Source organism: Lemur catta, chromosome 1 (assembly GCF_020740605.2).
Source record: "Lemur catta isolate mLemCat1 chromosome 1, mLemCat1.pri, whole genome shotgun sequence".
In the NCBI taxonomy this organism is placed as follows: Eukaryota; Metazoa; Chordata; class Mammalia; order Primates; family Lemuridae; genus Lemur; species Lemur catta.
The window spans coordinates 31944533-31962386 of NC_059128.1; the positions used below are offsets into that span (position 1 = coordinate 31944533).

The following is a 17854-nucleotide window of genomic DNA, read 5'->3' on the forward strand; positions in this document are numbered from 1 at the left end:
CAAGGTGGCTGACTAGAGGTACCCAGCCTTAACTCCTCCACAAAAAAGGACAAAAAAACAGCAAATAGATAGCCACATATTGAATACAGCATCTAAGGGAGAACACTGGAATTCAGCAGGGAAGTGACACGGACTCTCTGAGGCATAGAAACTCAAGATGGCAGCATTGAGAGGGAAGTGAAACAACCAAACAGAATAGGCTCAAAGCCAAGAAGGACTACCATTGTGGAGAGAGAGAGTAAGTGAAAGATCCCCAGAGCAGTCCACATTCCCACAACAAATGCCTGCAATACTAGCTAAAGGAGAGCTCACTGGCCCTCACAGGCCCCCAGCTTAGTAAATGGAGCTGCCTGGAAGTCCATGCATCCACATATTCAGAGAGAGAATTAACACTGAGTCCCACCCATCCCCTGAGACCCAAGCTCCTACAATTTGGCACCATTTTGACAGGGGAGCCACCACTAGAATATATAATGCCCTTGGGCCCAATAGCCCATGCATCTCCCCATCCCTGGAGCTCAGGCAACATCTCCTTACATCTACATAGTGGACTTCAATGTCATGAAACCAGGTGGACCCAGTGATGAGGCCATGTTCCCACACAGAAATCCAACCAGCACCCTATATCCTGGAGAACAAATAGGCCAGCACATCAAGGGGACTGCCCCCAGGACATAGGTAGCCAAAGTGTACTCTCCCAAGAGCCTGAAAGCTGCCTTCCTGGGGCCACCACCACCAACAGCAAACCTCCAGCAAAAAGGATACTGTGTGGAGTGCTCAGGACTTGCACACCTAGGGCTGCAATGACCTACACATACCACCCAGAAACCCAAGGAGTTGCCCACCCAAGGTCTCCTGCCACCAAAGCCAGCACCTGCACAGGGAGCTTGGGTGCCCAAGGACTGGCTCACATGGGGCCTGCCACCACCATTGCTGGCACCTGTGTATAACACCCATGGGCCAAGGACGAGGCTGCCCAGGGACTGCTGGCATGACTGCCAGTGACCTTGCCTAATCTACACTTGCTGCCGAAGAGCCCAAGAACCAGTCTATTTCCACCAATGCCAGTGTGCTTACATATTTCCCAAGAGCTCAAGGACCACCACCCCAACATCCTCATCACTAGCAAAGCCTTGTCACAGCTCCACAAAGAAAAACCACAACCAAAAGCATCAAGGTACTTACACTATAGACCAAATGGACTTAACAGATACTTACAGAACATTTTATCTAACAGCTACAAAATATACATTTTTCACATCAGGACATAGAACATTCTCCAGGATAGACCATATGCTAGGCCACAAAACTAGTATCAAAAATTTTTTAAATCAACATGATATTAATTATCTTCCCACATAAAAATGGAGTAAAACTGGAAATCAATAACAAGAGGAACTTTCAAATTTGTACAAATAAATGAAAGTTAAACATGTTCCTGAATGACTTTGGGTCAATAAAGGAATTAAGAAGGAAATAAAAAATTCTTGAAACAAATAGATACAGAAACACAACATACCAAAATACATGGTATACAGAAAAGGAGGTACTAACAGGGAAGTTTATAGCAATAAAAGCCTAAGTCAAAAACTAAAAAGATTTCAAATAAATAACCTAACTATGTATATCAAGAAACTAGAAAAGCAAGAACAAATCAAAGCCTAAATTAATAGAAGGAAAAAAATAATAAAGATCAGAGTAGAACAAAGCAAAAGAGAGACCATAAAAGCCCCACAAACGATCAAAAAGCAAAGTTGGTTTTATGAAGAGATAAACCAAAATGACAAACCATTAGCTACACTAACCAAGAAAAAAAGGAGAAAAGGCCCAAATAAGTAAAATCAGGAATGAAAAATAAGACATTAGAACTGACATCTCAGAAATACAAAGGATCATTATAGACTACTATGAACAACTACACTTCAAGAAATTGGAAAACCTGGAAGAAATGGATAAATTATTGGACTCACATAACATAAAAAGGTTGAATCAGGAAGAAATAAAAACCTGAACAGAATAATAACAAGTAATACAACTGAATCATTAATAAAAATATCACAGCAAAGAAAGGCCCAGGACGAAATGGCTTTATTGCTGAATTATAACAAACTTTTAAAGAAGAACTAACATTAATTTTTCTCAAGTTCTCTCAAAAAATTGAAGAGGAGGAAATTCTTCTTATCTTGATCTATGAGACCCCCATTACACTAATACAAAAATAAGATAAGCACACAAGAAAAAAGAAAAAGCTAAAAGCCAATATCCCTGATTATTGCCATTATTTTAATTCATTACAACTTTCTTTTCTATTTTGCATTTGCTTGATAGATTTTTAAATACCATGGTCTCCAGTTAATGCTTGCTTTCTGAATAAATTTATAAAGTTTATAAATATTCAAGAATGTCCAAGGAGCAATTTAAAAATTCTATGTATACTTCATCACATAAAAATATACTACTACATAAAGCTATAAAACAACCTACTACTCTTCCCTACGATAGCCCATGAATTACTGTTTTCCCATCTTTCAGGAAACAAAAGGTAAACATAAAAAGACTTCCAAACATGAAATAATATGGTAAACATTTGTATCCGTTACTACAAAATTTAAATTAGTGTTTTAAATATGCAATTATAAAAGTTTTTACTTAAGAATTAAATCACTACTATTTAAATACAATCATTAGCCTCTTCAAAACTTTGAAAAACTAATAACAACTTCAGGTTTAATTACTCAGGGACTGAATTTTAATTCTTAAATCTCCTTATCTTTTTCTGGCACAGTGGTTAAGAACACAGACTATGAAGCTAGACAATCTGGATTTGATTCTGGTTCATACATTTAATAGATGTGTGACCTTCAGCAAGCTAGCTAATAACCTCTGGTCCTCAACTTTCTCATGTTTAAAATGAGGTTAACAATAGCACCTCTTTCAGAGATGTTGCAAGCATTAAATAAGTCAATAGATAAAAAGTGCTTAAAATACTGTTTGATGCATTATAAATGTTTTCTGCTATTACTTCTAAAGCTATGTTTATTACTACTATTTCTACTTTGGCTTTGGAATAAATTCCCTTAAAAGGACAAAAGCAAAAGTGAAACATTTTTGGTGGTGGGTGGCACAGTTAAAGGTTTCTCTAACTTCATCAAGGCAATCAGAAAAGATACTAATGTGGGCAGAGAACAAAATTAGTCTTAGAAAGCATCATCAGTATCTAAAAAACTACACTGAACCACTAATTTACCCTGTTATTTAGATAGAGAAATTTGAGAAGGATGGTATCTGCAGTACACAGCATTATTTACAACCTTAAAATATACTTGTAATTACTTCTTCCCAAACTCAAGTTTTACCCCAGGTTTATTATAAATTTTGTAGAACTAATCACAAATCTAAATAATTAAATAGATAAATCTGAATTTCAACAAAGTACAGGCAGCTTTAGAAGTAAACTCCAATGGATAGACAAGAAAGCAAATATGATTAATTGAAAGAATGTAAAACCCCAATAGAATCAAAGCATCACATAAATAAATCTTGGTTGCCTTTGATTATGCATATACCTTCCCTGTCCACCTAGATGGCAGCTACAAGACTCAAGTAAAGGTGTACATAATCTGTATTACTAAACTGATAAAAATAAAACAGGAAATTAACTACAGTTATATACATAAGAAAGAGGGGGGAAAAGAGTAAGAACACCAATTCCTCAAATGCAAACATAGGGCCTGGACGCAGTGTCTAAATCTTCACTTTTTAAAAAAACAAAACTACCCTCACGCTTTCATGAAGTCACTACCCACAACAGGAAGAAACACTACCTAACTTCTAACACTACATTAATTTTTTTCTGTTTCTGAACTTTATATAAATGAATAACACCACAGGCATTCCTTTTGTACCTCTGATACCTTTTACTGAACATTATGAGATTCATCTATGCTTTTAAGTTTAATTGTGTGCTATTAATTCTCCTTTTATATAGTATGTGGTAGCATTAATATACCACAATTTACTTATCCATTATACTATAAGTAGACATTTGGATTATTTCCAGTTTAGACTACTACAGATAGCCCTGCTATAAACATCCCTGCACATGTGTTTTGATAAACATACGCAAACTTTATATCTACAATTGAAATTCCTGGGTTATAGGAAACATGTATGTTAAAGTTTAGTAAACACTGACAGCTTTCCAAAGTGGTAACAGCAATTTGAGCATGAGATATTTGATTGTACAACTTCCTTAAGAACACTTGGAAATGGCATCATTTTTATTCAGCCAATCTGGTGGATGTGTAGAAGTATTTAGTTATGGTTTTAACTTGCATTTCCCTAATGAATTCTGATGTTGAGTACCTTTTCATGTTCATATTGACCATATATTATTTGTGAGGTGCCTTTTTAAGATTTTTTGATCATTTTTAAAATTGAGGTGTTGGATATGCATCCTTTGTTAGATACATTTATTGCAAATATCTTCTTTCATTCTATGACTTACCTTTCAGTTTTTTAAATTATGTTTAAAGTTCTTACTTTTAAAGTGATCTAATTTATGAAATTTTCCTATATATTGTTTAAGAAATCCTTGCCTAATCCAAGATCATGAAGCTATTCTCCTGTTTCCATCTAAAAGCTTTATTGTTTTCACAGTTGGATCTGTGATATATCTGAAATGATTTTTGTGTATGCTATGAAATAGGGGTCAGTGATATTTCTATAGGGATATTGAATGGGAAAAAATTGTTTTCCCTGCTGAGCTCCAAAAATGAGTCATAAATCAGATGACCATATAAATGTAGATATGTTACTAGATGTAACTGTTTTCTGTTGCTTCTGTAACACATTAGCACAAACTTTGCAGCTCAAAACAACACAAATTTACTATTTCCTATTCATTGTTCTGTAAGTCAGAAATCCAGATTGGCTTGGCTGGTTTTTCTGCTCCAGGTATCACAAAACAAAATCAAAATGTCTGCCTCCCAGGCTCTTATTAGGAGGCTATGGGAAGACTCTATTTCCAAACTCATTCAAGTTCACAAAATCCAGTTACTTTCATTACGGAATTGATGTTCCATTTCCTTGCTGACGGTAAGCTAGGCTGCTCTTAGCAGCTGGAGACCTCTCTCCAGTCCTTTTAGATGGGCCCTTAAATCTCAGAGCCATCATAATGGTGTGTAGAATCCTTCTCATGCTTGGTATCTCTCTGACTTTCCCTTCTACTGCATCTCTATTGTGCTATCAGCCAGAGAAAGTTCTCTGCTTTCAAGGATTCATGTGATTAAACTGGGCCCACCTAGACATTCCAAGATTATCTCCCTATCTTCACTAATGTCTGTAACCTTAATTACATTTGTAAAGTTCCTTTGCCTCATATTGTGACATATTCACAGATACCAGGGATTAGGGTTAGACATCTTTGAAGGCCATTATTCTGCCTACCACACTGGATACACTCTTCTGTCAAAGTAACCTATTCTTGCATGAATACCATTGTTTTAATAACTCTAGTGCTGTGTAATAGAATATGGTGACATTTGGTACTTTTAAAGTCTTCCATTTTGATACTCCTTAAGATTGCCTTGACTATCCTTGAAACTTTGAATTTCCATAAAAAATTTTAGGAGAGATCATCAATTTTTACCAAAAAGACCAGAACCTATCTGATATTTTTGATTGAATAAAATTTTTATAGCTGTTGATTGATCTATATGCCCTATTTTGTCAATTTTGGTTAATGTTCCATATTAACTGCAAAAGAACATGTACTCTGTCATTTTCTAGTGAAATATCCTATAGTTGTCAATTAGGTCACTTATTACTCTTGCTGTTAATAATGTCTGCCTCTTTTTTTTGTCATCTGTTTGTTCTGTCTGCTATTGATAGATGATACTATTGATGGTGTCATAAATTCTCGCAGCATAATTGGGGATTTGTCCAGTTCTCCTTTTGTTTCTACCAATTTTTGCTTTTCCATGTTTCAAGGGCCAGCTTAACTTTCCATATGCCAGAAAAAATAGTCATCATCATTTACCAGCTAGGTCAGAAGACCATGTAATTTGTTTTTGTTTTTTTTTTCAAGTCATTTTATGAATAATTTGCACAAGTAAAAATAAAGGGTTAGTGAAATTTTATTTGAAATTTTTGTTTTGAATGTATATATATCCAATGTCCTCTAAATACAACTAACTACTTAACAATTGTCATATATGAACCAGAAATATATTCATCTTGTAAATATTGATTCCAGATGTCGAATACACCCCTAATTGGATCGAACTTATCCTTATGCTGGTTCTTTCTGAACTTGCATCATCAAAATACAACACATACGAAAAACTTTTTGAAACCTTAGCTAATAGTTTTGATGAAACTCTAGAGAATAGCCATTTTCTTTGTTCCATAATTACAAAAATATCTTCATTTTTATAACACCAATTGATGAATTTTTTTCATTTCTGTGTCATCTATTTTCTTCTAATCACCTTTGTATATATACATACCTTCAGTATTTGCCACTTAGGACCCATATTAAACAAATTTGAGCACAAAATCATAAAAGATTAAAGAATATGTCACCTCTCCTTTTAGCAAAATGGGACAGTCCAGGTTCTTCCTGCAAAATATTGTGTGATCAAGTCCTTTATGTTAAATGACTAACTGAATGAGAATACCATTACTTGCTTTTTGTGGTAAAAAATACATTGTTCACTCATTGATATTCATTTGAGGAAATACATTTAGGATAATGTCATCTGAAGATTCAGCTTGAGAATGTGCTTGTAAAATCAATTTTATCATCAACATTAGTCTAGAGTTCTGCTGTCTCTACACATTCATCTTCTGATTTGGCTAATAAATGTTAAAGCCTTCTTTTGCCAGTTGTGTCCATTTTCATACATTTTCCATTATGGAAAAGAAAAATTAAAAAAAGAATTTAAAGTTCTGAGAAAAAAAGAAAAATAAAAAAAATTCTGAATTCCCAACTGTTTTCAATGAACGCTAACCGTAGACCACAAAGATAGGGTCTCTGGTCTTCTTTTTTTTTTTATCTTCTTAAAAGATGATACAATATCTTGAGCAACTTGATAAGAAAATTAAAGAATGAAACAATAGTGACCATTTATTCAACTACTGCATCACCCTTCTAGGTGATTATCAACATTCTTCAATTTTCTTATTATTTTAAACTTTTAAGGATAGTTGGAGGTAGCTGATGAGTAATGATGAAATAATTCTAAGAATAATAAAAGAGCAAAATATTTCAAGATAGAGGAAAAATAAAAACACTATGACAAAAAAAGCACAACTTTATAAAAGGGCCCAAGAGATCTCTATGGTGACCACAAAATTAGAAAGATTTTCTATTAAAAAAGCAAATTTCTTTTTGCTTTTGGAAGATCTCTAAAAATGAATCAAAGCCATAAAATACCAATCCTCATAAATTCTTAGAATGGCTCAAAAAAAGAAACTCAAAACCAAAACAGAGTTCAATAGGCCCTGGTGGGATACCAAGGATTAAAGGCTACTAACTTTCTATGATTTTCTCAGAGAGCCATAAAAAAATTTAAGCTCACACTTATCAGTTACCCTACTGTGTTTTACACATGCTTGCATTATTCCACCCATTACACTGTATTACACGTATCCATGATTGATTCTCCAGATAGACTATATTTTTAGAACTTAGGAAAATGCATTAAAAATGGTAGCCCTTATTTCTAATGGTACACGTTTTTTAAAAAAAGAAAAAAGAGGTAGCCCTTTAAGTATTTGTTAAATTAGAACTTGCTCATAAACTGTAATACTATCTTATGAGATAGATGAACTAATTCAATTTTTTGAAACTCAAAAGAATGATGAGAAAGTCTCTAGTATGGGTTGGTTTTCACGCAGCAGTTAAAATTTATAGGCTACCTCATTGCTTATCTATATCTTACTGGTTGTTATTGCCCTAAAATTACATTCTCTGATGAGAAAAAGATTTAATTCCCCAAACCTATTAATGTTTCATATTTGTTATATCAAGGTGGAAAGATATAAAACTTTAGAAAGACAATTAACTTAAAAATCTAGGTTTCATAATCACAAAGATTTTATACTGTATCCTAAATACAATGGGTTATCACTAAAAAGTTTTAAACATGGCCATGTATAACCTATTATAATAATTGTAAGTCAGATGATACCCTATATTTTAAAGGCCAAATATTAATGTAAATATTCCATGAAGAACCAAGCTAAGTAAAGTGACAATATTAGCCAATTCTTTGAAAGCCATGCATATCAGGGGCTGCAGCATCAAAGTAAGGCAAATACTTATAAATATATTCCAGGTGTTCATTCAGGAGACTCCTGTATACTATTCTAAGAGTATTGTTTTGAAAACTCAATTTGCCAAAAATTGAATCACAAAGCTAACTCACAATAGTTAAAATCATAATAGAAAATTCAAATTATTTATTCTTTGGGCCATATCAATTTGCCATGTTAAGACCCAATTATGTTTTTTAGAGCCTTATCATATATTCTATGAACCAGCCTGCTTGTTAATTATTTTTTCAGGTATTTGCAGAAATCTATTTTGCAAGTATCTTGATTTCTGAAGAAAACTTACAAATCTGACCTTTTAATGCAATTTTGTGTATGTATATGTGTGATCTGGGATCCTCTGAAACCCATGCAAGCACTTAATGATGGAGCCATATACATAGCATTAAATAAAGATATACTGATGTAAATGGAGTAATTTTTTTAAAACCTTAGTTCAAGTTAAATTTCAATCAGTAAATTAACATTATAGTTAATTGTAGTTTTTAAATTTTTATTTTATTTTTATTTTCTTAGAGACATAGGCAAATACAGAAATCTATTCACTGAATATAAATTAGCTGTCCTTGTAATTATATTCATTCTTTCAGGTCATATGGTATAGCTATGTGGGAAATTTGAGGAAATTCAATCTGACCTATATTGTCAATATTTTTTATGCCTGCCAATCATAGACATCAGAGCTGGTAAAATGGAGGAATCCAAAGATATTAAAAATTATGGAAGGCTTCTTCCTGGCAAATAAAATAAAAGAAGCAGATAAGTAGCCACCTGTCCGAATGATTTACATGAGCCAATTAATGGGTCCCCATTAAATAAAATTCTAATGGGGCTTTGGACTTTGCATAATAATGAATGAATATCCATGGAATGATTTATATTATAAGGAAAATTCATCAATTAGGAAGTACAGAAAAAAAAAGAACAGATACACAGTAAACAAGTCTTTGAAAAAGACATAAAATCATGTATTTCTTTTTTTTTTTTTGCCTATAGGCTGTAGTTTTCTGACCCCTGCTCTAGATGTTTTTATAATTTCCCTTTTATCTTTGGCATTCAGCAATTTAACCATGTGATATGTAGGTATTTTTTTTTATTTCAGCTTATTATGGGGGTACAAAAGTTCAGGTTATATATATTGCCCATGTCCCGCCCATCCCCCTGAGTCAGAGCTTCAAGTGTGTCCATTTCCCAGACAGTGCGCATCACACTCATCATGTAGTTATACCCCCATCCCCTTCTCCCACCCGTCATCCCCCCCGAGACAGAACATTCAAGCATGTCCATTCCCCAGACAGTGAGCAATGCACTCATTATGTAGGTATACACCCATCCCCTCTCCCCACCCCTCATCTCAGTCTGAAACCCAATTGGTATTATTCCCAAATGTGCACTTAGGTGATGATCAGGAAAACCAATTTGCTGGTGAGTACATGTGGTGCTTATTTTTCCATTCTTGAGATACTTCACTTAACAGAATGGGTTCCAACTCTCTCCAGGAGAACAAAAGGGATTCTATATCACCGTTATTTCTTATAGCTGAGTAATACTCCATGGTATACATATACCACATTTTACTAATCCACTCATGAATTGATGGGCATTTGGGTTGTTTCCACGTCTTTGCAATTGTGAATTGTGCTTCTATAAACATTCAGGTACAGGTGTCTTTTTCATAGAATGACTTTTGTTCTTTTGGGTAGATGCTCAATAATGGGATTGCTGGATCGAATGGTAGTTCTACTTGAATCTGTTTAAGGTATCTCCACAATGCTTTCCACAGGGGTTGCACTAGTTTGCAGTCCCACCAGCAGTGTATGAGTGTTCCTGTCTCTCCGCATCCACGCCAACATGTATTGTTTTGGGACTTTTTGATAAAGGCCATTCTCACTGGAGTTAAGTGATATCTCATTATGGTTTTGATTTGCATTTCCCTGATTATTAGAGATGTTGAGCATTTTTTCATATGTTTGTTAGCCATTCTTATATCTTCTTTTGAAAAATTTTCCATTCATGTCCTTTGCCCACTTTTTGATACGGTTGTTCAATTTTTTCTTACTGATTTTCCTGAGTTCTAAATAGATTCTTATTATCAGTCCTTTATCTGATGTGTAATATGCAAAATTTTTTTCCCATTCTTTAGGTTGTCTGTTTATTCTCATGACTAGGACAATTTGTGCACTGAAATAAGTGATACCATACTGTAAATTATTGAATGAAAGAATCTATTAGTCTATGCTAATATAAATAAATAAATCAAAAGTTCAGTGAATTACCTCTGCACAAAATAATTATTATAAAGGGAAAAAAGAGTAAAATTATAGTGGAGAAATCTGGCACAAAAAAAATCTTAATCAAGTGGTTGAATTAAGCGTCCCTAGCATTGAGACAAATCCAAAATAATAAGCTACCTGATAGGATACGATGGGAAAAATACAGCATCATTATCACTTTTTTGATAGTCTGGACAAAGATATATAACTTCCCATACAATGCAGCAAGTTACTCCTAAGTATTTACCAAAAAGAAATGAAAACATAAGTAACCAAAAATATTAGTATAAGAATATTTGTTACAGCTTTATTAATAACAGCAAGAAAATTATAAAAATTCCAATTTTCCCTCAAACTGATAATAACTGTAAAATATTCATACAATGGAATACTATTCAGCAATAAAGGAGAACAAAATACTTATATACACCAGAATTGTGGTCCCCAAACCCTGGGCCATGGACCAGTACCAGTCCGTGGCCTATTAGGAACCTGGCCCCACACAAGGAGGTGAGTGGCAGTCAAGCCAGGGAAGCTTCATCTGTATTTACAGCTGCTCCCCATTGCTTGCATCACCACCTGAGCTCTGCCTCCTGTCAGATCAGTGATGGCATTAGATTCTCATAGGAGTACAAACATGACTGTAAAGTACACATGCAAGGGATCTAGGTTGCATGCTCCTTATGAGCATCTAATGCCTGATGATCTGAAGTGGAGCTGAGGCGGTGATGCTAGTGCTGGGAAGTGGCTGCAAATACAGATTATCATTAGCAGAAAGGTTTGACTGTACAATAAATGTTATGCACTTGAATCATCCTGAAACCATCCCCTGTCCCCAACCCTTGGTCCATGGAAAGACTGTCTTCCATGAAACCAGTCCCTGGTGCCAAAACTGCCCCAGAACATAGGTGAATCTCAAAATCAAAATGAAGCCAAAAGTATACAATATTCTGCAAAATTCCATTCATTCATCCATTCATTTGACAGCTTAGATTGAAGAAAGATTCTATTTATATAAAGTTTAAGATTGGTAAAACTAATTTAAGGGGATAGGAAAAAAAAGCTTGCCTGTCAGTTGAATAAAAGACTTTTTGTTGATCCCTTAATAAAGCACTGTTTCCATTAATTATAATTGAAAAATAAATTTCAAACTCAAACTGTGCTATTATTCTAAGAAATTGAATACATACAAAAGAATAAAGTACATTCAATGAAGAATACGAAGTATAAAGGAATTTATACTCTAGAAAAGAAAATGGCCTAATCAGGAAGTTAAATAACAGAAAAAATAAAACAAGAGCTTTGACAAACCAGTATATGATTAAAGTTAATATCAGCAGACAACAATAACACAAGAACTATAACATGCAGTATACAATTAAATTGGAAATACTTCTAGAGACATTGTGTATTTCATATGAAGTTATAGAGAGGGCCTGGCCTGAGGAAGGACACTGAAAGAGGAATGGTGTTAGCCTCTGTGTACATAGACCAAACTGGATGGAATGGATAGTTCTACTAAGTAAAATAAGAAAATAAAGAACAATTCATTTCTTTTGTTCTTTCTTAGCAGATACATGGAATAATAAATGTGGAATGTCAGAAAAAGTCATCTGACCGGAATACTCAGAATGTATTATAGGAAAAAAAAAGTATGGAGACAAAGAAATCAGTAAGCAAGACTGCCTTTACATTAATGTATAGAAAATCAGAGGCTGGGTCAGGATTTCAGCTAAGAGAACATAATATGTGAACATCTTATAAGGCTGGGATTATCAAATTTTGGTGAACAAAAGCAATACAGAGTATTTGGAAAAGAGAAGTATCAAAATAACTGAGTTTTTGAACATAGGTACTTATGAGACAACTATCATTTGCTAAGAGATAGGCACTGTGTAAGCACATTACCAGTATTACCTAGTTTAATCTAATCCTTTTACAGTCTCTTAAAACATTGTTCTCCCTTCTTTACAGACAAGAAAATAAAGCTTGGAGAGATTAATTTACCAAAGATCTCAGAGCTATCCAGGATTCAAATCTAAACCTTTATATAATAATTTAAACACTAATTAATTTTACCAATCAGGAAAATAATGATACTAAAGATACAAATAGAAAATTAGGTGGGGTATCTGGACTGAGAGCAGGGAAGCAGAAGAGAAGGATAACAAAGAGTTCAGACAACCTAAATTTGAAGTAATAGCAAGACTTAAAAAGAAAAAAAATATGAATGTTTAGAAGGCAATGAGAGATAGGAAACTGTTCAGGGCTAGAAACACATTGAAAATTACTCACATAAATGTTAAAGATAATTCTTTAGAGGGAATTTCTCTAATACAGAGAATATAAAGTAGAACTACAAACCAAGATTAATTTATAATACAATTAATTCAGCAAAAACTAAAAAATATTATATTTGACATAATATGAGCCTTAATACTATTAGAAATCCACCTACAGATCTAGTTTAGTAGTTACCAAATTATACTTCAAAAAGTACTTCACTATGGCAATACTATTTTCTACAAACACAAGCTAGCTTTGCATCTAGGAGACAGTATTATTTACATACTCAAAATGAAGATGCTACCTTGCTTTAATTATACATAGGCAAGAGCTTTTCAGGATGCACATAAACTTATCTAAATAAGCAATACTTGCAAAGAAAGACCTACTTGAGGAAGAAACAAAAAATCACATGAAATTATCCAGCAATAATAAACAAAAGTATTAAAAATTTAAATTTGCTTATAAAGGTAGCAAGTGCAATAAATGCATTTATTTTGAGCTAAAATAAAAGTTACTAAAAAGGAAGGCTGCTATTAAAGAAAAACTATTATTATTCTGATAGTCCATTGAAGCTGAACAAGAGGAGATCATGTAAATATTGTTAAATATAAAAAATTTTACACATTTAATTGGTTATAAATAAAATTATTTGTTGGTGACAGGCTATGATCAAGTCAATACAGGAAAACCCAGTGACAGACTTTGTGTAATTAATTGGAATGACAAGAAAACCTACTTATATAAGTTAGGATATGATTTTAACTGTTCAAATCACACACATAGCCTTGTTGAACTTGCCATTCTTTATTTCTTCCAATTTCTGTCTCTGACATTTATTTGTATCTTCCTTAAAGTTTTTATATTTCAAGTCACTTAAGAAATGTGAGCAGATTCTATCTCATGATGGATCCACATTGAGCACATAGACCCCAACAAAATTACCTGCCTTTCTTCTATTAAATTCCCTACTGACAAATTTCTCTATCTCCTAGGAGTCTGGGAAAAATACAGAAAGGAGAATAACCCAAATAAAAATATTTAGGTCTGTTAAGAATATGTTTCAGCATTTCTTGTTTGTCCTTTTCTTCTCTTCCCTATTCCTATGCCTTTATATTGTCATCTTGCTGCCCAATGAGTTCCACTAGAACCATCCCTTCTCTGGAAGTAATCTAGGCTGCCTCCTTTCCCCCATCAATATTTAATCATCTCTTATTAAATTTAATAAAGTAATTTAATTAAATAACCTGCTGACACTCCAATTAACATCCAGGGTAAAGTCAATATAGGTAAATCTTACTTAATCTTCTTAGAAATCAATTAAGTCAGTAAGAGAGAAAGGCAGAAAAAATTATTTCAAATTACCTTAAAAACCAGGTCCTAGAAGGGAGATAATAGAGAGATAATTACAGTCATGTGCTGCATAACAACATTTTGGTCAACAGTGAATCCCACATAAAATAATGGTCCTATAAAATTATGATGGAGCTGAAAAAGCCTATCACTTAGTCATGTCGTAGCCATAATAAAGTCATAGTGCAATGCATTACTCACATGTTTGTGGTAATGCTGGTGTAAACAAACCTACTGCACTGGCAGTCATATAAAAGTATATGCACATAAAATTACGTACATTACATAATACTTGATAATGATAATGACTATGTAACTGATGTATGTATATATACATATATACACATACATATATGATTTTTATCATTATTTTAGAGTGTACTCCTTCTATTTAGTAAAAAAAAAAGTTAACTATAAAACAGCCTCTGGCAGATCCTTAAGGAAGTATTTCAGATGGAGGCATTGTTATCACAGGAGATAGCAGCTCCATGTATATTATTGCCCCTGAAGACCTTCCAGTGAGACAAGATATGGAGGTGGAAGACAGTGATACTGATGATCCTGACCCTGCGTAGGCCTAGGTTAATGTGTCTATGCCTTAGTTTTTAACAAAAAAGTTTAAAAAGTAAAAAATAAATAAACAAAAAATATTTTTAAATAGAAAAAGGTTTATAGAATGACATAAAGAAAATATTTTTGTATAGTTGTCCAATGTATTTGTTCTTTAAGTCTTACTACAAAAGAATCAAAGCTAAAAAATTACAAAGTTTTTAAAGTTAAAAAGTTACAGTAAGCTGCATGGGAGCCTCTGTGGGCACAGCAGCTAAAGCAGAAATTCAGTGACATGGCCCTGAATTTGCCAGTGGGGAGAGGGTGCAGGAAGGTAGTGGCTGGCACAGCCTTGAGCCTAAGAGCAAGCCTTGCCTTTTGCCAGGCTCACCCTCATTGCTGAGGTATTTCAGTCCCTGCAGCTGACAGGAGCCAAGCGTGCCCGGGAGTCTGCGGGGTTGTGGGCGCCAGCAACCAGCACTAGGTCCCTGCCTGGCAGAGGAGGGAATGGGTGCTAGTGCAAGCGGTAGCCCCCTTGGGCCAACTCCTTGCTCTGCAGTGACCGCTGGAAAACGTCTCAGGGGAGGCCCACACTTTACTAGCAGGAACTGAACAAGACAATCTGGGAGGTGCCCAAGCATTACCACAATCTGTCCCTGGTGGGCTCCAGTGCCTATGGCTCCGTGTGTGAAGCTTTTAACACAAAAACTGGGTTATGTGTGGCAGAGAAGAAGCTATCTAGACCATTTCAACCCATCATTCATGCCAAAAGAACCTACAGAGAAATGTGGTTTCTAAAACATATGAAAAATGAAAACGTGATTGGTCTATTGGATGTTTTTATACCTGCAAGGTCTCTGGAGGAATTCAATGTGTATCTGGTGACCCATCTCATGAGGGCAGATCTGAACAACACTGTGAGATGTCAGAAGCTTACAGATGATCATATTCAGTTCCTTATCTACCAAATTCTCTGAGGTCTAAAGTACATACATTCAGCTGACATAATTCACCGGGAACTAAAACCTAGTAATCCAGCTGTGAATGAAGACTGTGAGGTGAAGATCCTGGACTTTCGACTGGCCTGGCATACAGATGATGAAATGACAGACTACACAGCCACTAGGTGGTATAGGGCTCCTGAGATCATGCTGAACTGGATGCATTACAACCAGACAGTTGATATTTGGGTCAGTGGGATGCATAATGTCCGAGCTGTTGACTGGAAGTACACTGTTTCCTGGTATAGACCATATTGATCAGTTGAAGCTCATTTTAAAACTGGTTAGAACCCCAGGGGCTGAGGTTTTGAAGAAAATCGCTTCAGAGTCTGCAAGAAACTATGTTCAGTCTTTGACTTAGATACTGAAGATGAACTTTCAGATGTATTTATTGGTGCCAATCCTTTGGGTGCTGACTTGCTGGAGAAGATGTTTGTATTGGACTCAGATAAGAGAATTACAGCAGCCCAAACCCTTGCACATGCCTACTTTGCTCAATCTCATGAGTCTGATGATGAGCCAGTGGCCGACCCTTACGAAAGCAGGGACCTTCTCATAGATGAGTGGAAAAGCCTGACCTACAATGAAGTCATCAGCTTTGTGGTGCCACCCCCTGCCCAAGAAGAGATAGAGTCCTGAACACCTGGTTTCTATTCTGTTGATCCCACTTCACCGTGAGGGGAAGGGCTTTTCACAGGAACTCTCTAAATATCATTCAAGTGCCCCTTGTTACAAAGATTTCCTTCATGGTGGAAGGTGTGTGAGTGTGCATGCACATGTGTGTGTTAGTGTGTGTACATGCGTATCTGTCTTTGTGGGAAGGTGACAATAATATCAGTAAACTATGATCACAGTGACTTTACATGGAATTGCAGATGCTCCATGGCAGCCTCCACTTGTTCATTCTGAGAGTCAGCTCAGGCAGACAAGAACTGCCATCTTGTTAGGAAAATGTTAAATGCAAAGTAAAACAATAATAAACATCCCCTATCCCAGTCATGCTTTTGCCACTTTGGCTTCTCCTGTGGCCCCACCTTGACAGTGGGGAATAGACTTGACCACATCCCACAGTGGTGTGGAGAGAAGGCTCACACCTTCTGGTTGCTTCAGACCTGAAGCCAACCTTCAGCGACGCATACAGCCAAAATGGACCAACTGGCCTCTGTGCAGTGCACTAGCCTATGTTAACTTGCTTAGAATGGTTCTCAGAATTTGACAGGTGTACTTGAAACCGTAAATATGTTTGGGCTTTAAAAGGAGAGACGAAAGTACAGATAGTTAAAAGACTGCAGCTGCTGAAGTTCTGAGCCAGGCAAGTAGACAGGGCTGCCAGATGGCTGCTGTGTTCCCAAAGCAGCAAGGCAGCCTTGTGTGCATGTGTGCATCTCTCTTTCTCCTCATCCCCAGGTGTTGTTGCCATTTCTCTACTTACCCCTTCACCTTCAGTGCAGAAATTTCATGAGTACTCGCCCCAATAGTCAGAAACAGGTTCTTACTGTCAGTGTACTTCGTGTGTGCTCTTTTTTTCTAGCAGAGTGAGGATGTGTTCTGCATGTCTTAGCTATTTGAGAATTCACAACTGCTTGTCCTGTGTTCTTTGGGAGGCCCTAGTGCCAGGCAAGTTTGCCAGTGAGGACTTCTTGAATAGTTCAGATCCTGTGTCACCTCAGCTGATGTTACGGGCAAGTGACATCATCCTTTCTTCAGCCCCTAGTGCTATATTGTGTTGAACACAATTTATACTCCAGGTGCTTCTGATGTGAAAACCATGAAAAAATGGAACAGATGGATGTATAGCATTTTCATTCTTGCCATTATTCAACAAGCTATTTTGGGAGAGGGACCTATCAAGGGAAAAGTCAGGGCTTTCCCAGAAATATCCCAAACTTTGGAAAACAAGTTATTGTCTTTTCTCCCAATAACCAATGCTGAAAATAAAAGTGAAAAATAAACATCATGAGGCCAGAAACTCCTTTTGCTATCTTTCTCTAAATATAGTTATTTAAAAAAAAAAAAGAAAGAAAAGTAGTAACAAATTGTCTTTTCCACTCCTCT

The 17854-nt window shown here is 35.4% G+C and overlaps 1 protein-coding gene and 1 pseudogene across 2 annotated transcripts in view; one reads left to right on the forward strand and one right to left on the reverse strand.

The window, feature by feature from the left end:
• GPHN (gephyrin) overlaps window positions 1-17854 on the reverse strand; it is a 535238-nt gene that overhangs the window by 441152 nt on the left and 76232 nt on the right. The window lies entirely within an intron of this gene.
• On the forward strand, window positions 1062-16438 carry LOC123642919 (annotated as a pseudogene).